Below are 6,800 nucleotides of genomic sequence, written 5' to 3'. Positions count from 1 at the left end.
TTTACTTTGTATTTACTTGTGCTGTTTCTCCTTAATGGATCTAAAGTCCTTATTTGACCTCTTGTTTCTTTAGCTTGTCATGATATTTGTTAGTTTAGTCATTTCAGTCCTGTTCAACTCTTTGTGACCCCATGGACCTCTGTGCACGAAGTTTTTCTTGGGAAAGATACTAGAGAGGTTTGCTATTTCCTTCTCTGGTGGCAAATGGAGGTTAAGTGACTTGTCCAAGATCACACAGCTAGTTTCTGAGGCTGAATTTGAACTCAGGTTTTCCTGACCCCAAGTCTAGCACTCTATCCACCATGCCACCTAGCTGCCCTACTTAGCACATATTAAGTGTTTAATAAATACTTGTCGAATGTAGCTGAGTTGAACCTCCAGATTCCAAGGGAAATTCATAGCCTTTGTAGAAATCCCAGTTTAGAGCCAAACTCCTGGATCAAGCCTCCCCTGATTAGAGTGTAAACAAGCATCCCCTGTTTTTAGACAAACACCCATATATGAAAATCCATAGCAAAACAAGAGATAAATCACAGGAGGCTGACCATCTAAGAAAAGGATTTGCCATACAGTTCCTTTATGTGGTGAACTCCTTAAGTGCATTTCAAATGTGACTTAACTTACAAAAATCCAATTTACAAAAATTTGGTTCGTCAAGGACACTCTCTGCAGCCCACCTAGCATGGGTTAGGGATCTGCCCTGAATCTGTCAGCTGCTAGAGGCCCCTTCCTCCAAAGGTGCCTAATCTCCCGACTGGTATCCAGTTAACAGGAGTCTGGGAAGGTTGAATCAAAGTGGTGATTGTTACTAATGTTCTGTAAACAAACCGTCTTTAATAGAATTATCCCCTTGTTCCTCACTGGAAAGAGTTCAGGAGTCAGAGAGGAAGCCTAGCCTCCTGGAAGAAGGGGGTGGGGACAGTTTAGGGAGGAAGGGGAAGAGAAATGAGATTGCCCTGGGTGTCAGGTAAATTGTGTTTGGGCTGCAAGGCTCTGACCACACCTCAATCTCAGGATCCTGTTTGGGAATTCATAGGGGAAGGGGATAGCCATGAATATATTGACCTGACTTGAACTAGGTGGACGGTAGCTGTTGTGGCAGCTAGGGGCAGGACACAGAGTTGGATCAAGAGCCAGGAAAACCTTGTGGATATAGCACTGGCTCTGGAGTCAGGAGGACCTGAGTTCAAATTCAGACACTTATTGGCTGTGTAACCTTAGGTAAGTCACTTAACCCCATTGCCTAGCAAAAAAAAAAAAAAGGAGTCAGGAAGACCTAATTCAAATCTTGCCAAGGACACTTTATAGCTGTGTGATGCTAGGCGAGCAACCTAACTTTTGTCTGCCTCAGTTTCCTCATCTGCAAAATGTGGGTAATAATAGTACCTATCTCTTAAGGTTGTTGTAAGGATCAAAAGAATGAGATAATGTGTAAAGTACTTCTAAACACTGAAACATTATACAAATGTCAGCTATGTGAGACAGTGGTTAAATATCCCAACCCATCCTTGAACACAGTAGGTGTTGCAGTAAATAGATGTTGAAATGATTGAGAACAGAGGGCTGGAGAGTGTGATGGAAAGAGGCCTGGAACATGTGGGAAGTGAGAAGGTCTGAGTCTTGGGCTCTGCCCTTCACAAAGAACGGGTGACTTGTTTCTAGGCCTCAGTTTCCTCATCTGTAAAAGAAGGAATTTGAACTAAGGCATGTCTAAGGTCCTGTTAGAAATCTCTAGAATGGGGAATCCTGAGGAGGAAGACTGCCTAGAAAAAATGCCCTGCTCCAACCTTTTCCTGGTCCAATCACAATGCTTCTGGATTGGAACCAATAATGAAGTCCTAGAGAAGGACAGGCAAAACAGACAATCTAAGTGACCTTTGTTATTCAGGGGCATGGGAAGGATGTTTAAAGTGCTAATTGATATTTGGGAATTGTGCTATGTCAGGATTTCAGCTCCCCTGGGGCTCTGGGACCTAGAGATAATAAAGCAAGCCACTTGGCTGCCTGCTAGTACATTGTGGGAGGAAACATGGCATAGTGGAAGGATCATTGGATCCGGAGCCAGAGTACATGGGCACACAGACTCTCAGAGGCGGAGGGAACTCCCAGCCGGCTAGTGCAGCAGTGGCTGACCAGTAAACCTTCTTGTAAAGGATTCTACTGAGGAGAAAGAAACCCATTGCCTCTCCAGGCCACCCATTTTGCTTTTCAGGAGCTCTCATGGTTAAGGGGTTTGTCCTTCCCTTGAGTCTAAATCCTCCTCTCTGAAACTTCTACCAGTGGCTTCACATTCTGCTTTCTGGGGCCAAGTATAACAAATTTAATCCCTTTTCCACAGGAGAGCACTCTAAATACTTGAAGACTGCCACCTAATTTCTTGTTCAGTTATCTTCTCTTTGTTTTCCAGTCCCATTTCTGCTGATTACTCCCTACGGGACTTTGGACAAGCTGCAATCCCCTCCCAGCGGTGCTTCTTATTTTTCAAACTTCAACACCATGCCTCAGCTACAGTCAAAAACCCTAGAACTTCCCTCAGGGCCTGGGGCCTCTTTTCTCTGGAATATCCACCAACCCTTATGGCCTTATCAACCTGGAACATCCCTCTGCTATGCTGACCCTCTTCTACCATGAGTGAGTTCCTCCAGGGGTCTCTGTTTTGGAGAAAGGCCCAGTCTTACCAACTTTCATTCCCCTCCCAGCTGTACTTCTGGCTTTCTGAATTTTAACGGCATGCCTCCACCTCCCTGAGCCCCACCCTGATTATTTATGTGTGTTGTTCCCCCATTAAAATGTAAGATCCTTGAAGGCAAGGACTGTGTTTCTTTTTGCTTGTATTTGTAACCTCAACACTCAGCATAGTGGTTGACACATGGTAAGTGCTTTTTCAATACTTGTTGCCTTTTCTTACCTCACCTGGGGCCTCAGTTTCTTCATCTGTAACATAGAGTATTTGGACTAGATAACCTCTAAGGTCTCTTCTATCTCTAAACTATAAACAATGAAATAAGTATAATTGTGGGAGGGGAGTCAGGATAGAGAGGAAAGGCTTTACTGTGACCCCTGCCCATAAATTGCCTTTTTTCTAACCATTTGAGCTTTACTTTGAAATCTTTGATAGTCCATTTAAAGGCAAGTGCTCCTGGGAGAGGACAATAAACCCCAATTCAAAATTCACCCCTGTCTAGGAATTAATTGATAACCAACCAAGACTAAGATGATTTAGAATAGAAGCTGCTCCCAAAAAAAAGATGAATGCACCCAAGGGAAAACTTGATCAAGTTCAAAATTTTTCTGAGGGTTCATTCTGACTATTTCTTCAAGTGCATGAGGCCCAGTTGCATGTAGTTCAACCATCTTGTCTGTATGGTATGTTCCCACAGTCCTCTATCTCATCTGGACTTTGTGTGGCTACACACTCCTCAAGGCCAGGGCTATGCCTTCTCTTTCTTCTGTTTGGACCCTAAAACCAGAAAGTCTAGTTCAGTACCTAGAACCTGGTGAGTGATTTGTGAAGGAAAGGAAGTAGAAAAGGTCTTCCCAACTTCTTCTATGGGTCACTCAATTTAAGAGAAAATAGAGAATAATGGCCAGAGGATAGAGTGACACTATCCAATATGACTTTGGTCAGAAGTCCAGTCCAACAGTACTAGTCCTTAAGAAAACAGACATCTGGATTTAATTCAAGCTAACTAGTATGAATTGAGTACCTACCATGTGGCAGGTTGTGGCTGTTACTGCGGACAGTGTTCTCTTGGCTCTGCTCACTTCACTCAGCATCAGTTCAGGTTTTTCCGAAGTCTGCCTGCTCATCATTTCTTGTAGAACAGTAGTATTCTGTTATATCCATATGCCATAACTTGTTCAGCCATTGCCCAACTGATGGGCATCTCCTCAATTTCCAATTCTTGACCACCACAAAAAGAGCTGCTATAAATATTTTTGTACACGTGGGTCCTTTTCTCATTTTACGATCTCTTTGGAATACAGGCCTAGAAGTGGTATTGATGCTTCCTTTTATGATACTTCTTGAACATAAGTTATTAGTTACATTCTGGAGAATATGCCCACCATACATCTTGCCATTGCCCTTTGTTTCACTAGAATGAATGAAAAAAGTACTTATTAAGCCCTTAATACGTACCAGGCACTGTGCTAAACAATGGAGATGAAAATATAAAAGGCAAGACAGCCTCTGCCCTTAAGGAACTTCTATTCAAAAAAAGAAGATAACAACATATTGGGGAGTACTGTCTAGGGAAAGGTTATTTGGTTTTGAAATTTATAGAGATGGTAAGTGGAACCACAAGTTGAGTGTTTGAAAGTTAGTGGCCTCAAGGGTTCATTTGTGTCAGACCAGAAAGAACTATTTTTCCTCACACACAGGGACTACACACCCAACAGAGATAAAACAATGACCAAAAAAAGTTCAGTGCTGTGGACCCAAGAATAATACTAGAGCTCTTCTTTTGTGGAGTATCTGACATTTTGTAAGTTTTCCATTTTCCAATGGAACACATGGCCATATCCTCAGATATCCCTTGCCTTCAATTTTGATTCTTTGTAGATCACAGTGTCCCTGATTCATAGTCATATTAATTACCACTATCAGTAGGTATGTCATTAGTTGATGTATTTTTTGGCCATGACAACCCACGATGACATATACAATGCATAATTAGAGAAGGATACAAGATTGGACACAAGGCATTGTCAAATTAGTTGGCATGGGCAATAAGAACAAGATCAGATAAAGGCCTCATTTATCAAATATATATATAGACAACTGAGTCAAATTTATAGAAATAAGAGCCATTCATTAGTTGATAAATGGTCAAAGGATATGAACAGGCAGTTTTCAGACAAAGTAATCAAAGCTATCTATAGTCATAAGAAAAGTGCTCTAAATCACTACTGATTAGAGAAATGCAAATTAAAACAACTCTGAACTATCACCCTACACTTATCAGATTGGATCATATAACAGAAAAGGAAAATGACAAATGTTGGAGGGTGTGTGTGGGAAAATTGAGACACTAATGCACTGTTGTATACTGATTCAACCATTCTATAGAGCAATTTGGAGCTATGCCCAAAGGGCTATAAAACCATGCATACACTTTGACCAAGCAGTACCATTACTAGGTCTGTATCCCAAAAATATAAAAACAAGAAACAAAAAGGAAGATGACCTATATGTACAAAAATATTTATAGTAGCTCTTTTTGTGGCGGCAAAGAATTGGAAATTGAGGGAATGCCCATCAATTAGGGAATGGCTGAACAAGTTGTGGTATATGAATGTAACGTAATACTATTGCGCTATAAGAAATGATGAGCAGGAAGACTTCAGAAAAACCTGGAAAGACTTGTATGGACTGATGCTGAGTGAAGTGAGCAGAACTAGGAGAATGATGTACACAGTAAAAGCCATATTGTACAATGGCTAACATTGATAGACTTAGCCCTTCTCAGCAATGAAAGGATCTAAGACATCTCCAAAGGTCTCATGATGGAAAATGCTATCCACATCCAATGAAAGAACTATGGAGTTTGAATACAGATTAAAGCATGCTTTTTTTTTAAACTTTCTTTATGGGGGGGGTGTTTGTTTTCTTTCACAACATGACTAACATAGAAATATGTTTTACATGATTGCACATGTATAAGCTATATCAAATTGCTTTCCTTCTCAATGGGGGGGGGTGGGAAGGAGGGAGAGAATTTGGAACTCAAAATTTTTTAAAATGAATGTTAAAAATTGTTTTTACATGTAATAGGGGAAATAAAATGTTAAATTAATTTTTAAAATAATCAGAACAAAAGAAGAAAAGGGAAAGGTACCATTATAAGCTGGCATAGTCAGGGAAAGTTTGGTAAATGAGATAGAACCCTAAAACTAAATTTAGGATAAGCAAAAGAGAATAGAGACAACATAAACAGAAATAAAATGAAATGAGAATAAACATGATTTGTTGATGAGAAAATAAGAAAAATGGCATGGGTAGGCTGCACAGTACCTATTGGAGAATAATGAGAGTTTAAAATGGATACATAAAATTGGGCCATATTTAAGATGACAGGGAAGGCTGTTTTTGAAGAGATGGCCAATAGAAGGCAAATGCTATAACAGAAAAGCAATGGGCATAGATTCAGAAGACCTGGGATCAAATTCTGGCTCTGTCACTAACTAGTTCTGTCACCTTGGGAAAATTACTTCACCTCTCTGGACCTCTCAATTTCTTCTTCTATGAATTAGGAGGATTATGGAACGCTTTGGAACTAATATGCTGAGTTTGGTATGTAATTTTAAAAGTCACTCAATTCAAATTTTCATGTACAAAACTCTTTTTCAGGTCCTTTGTATATGGAAATGTTCAGTTTTGTCAATGTTTGTCAAGTTCAGAATAATGAAAGAATTTAATGTTTTAAAATAAAATAGTTACACTAGATGATTTCCTCTGTCCTCTCTAGCTCTTGATCAACTTCATCAACCCAGGAAACTCTAAACATCAGGAATTAGCCTAAGGGCTTGAACTTTCCCCAGAAAGAAACAATTTGAGGTGGCTAGATAAGTAACCACCTTCCCATTGGACTTTCATGGTCCAAATAATTCATAGTGACCATCAAGGGCAAAAAATAGGGTTTTCTCCCTTATGTCATGGATCAGTCTCTTTCTCCTGTTTTGGAACCAATCTTTTTTGTGTTCCCCTCCCCCCCCCCATCCCAAGGGGATGCTACTCAGAAGCTCCTCTTCCCCTCACTGGACGCAAGATTTTAGATTTTTCTTTCCTCCAAAAAGCT

This window comes from Vombatus ursinus, unplaced genomic scaffold, assembly GCF_900497805.2.
Source record: "Vombatus ursinus unplaced genomic scaffold, bare-nosed wombat genome assembly UNPS02014791.1, whole genome shotgun sequence".
NCBI lineage: Eukaryota > Metazoa > Chordata > Mammalia > Diprotodontia > Vombatidae > Vombatus > Vombatus ursinus.
Note: the sequence above shows the minus strand (reverse complement) of the source record.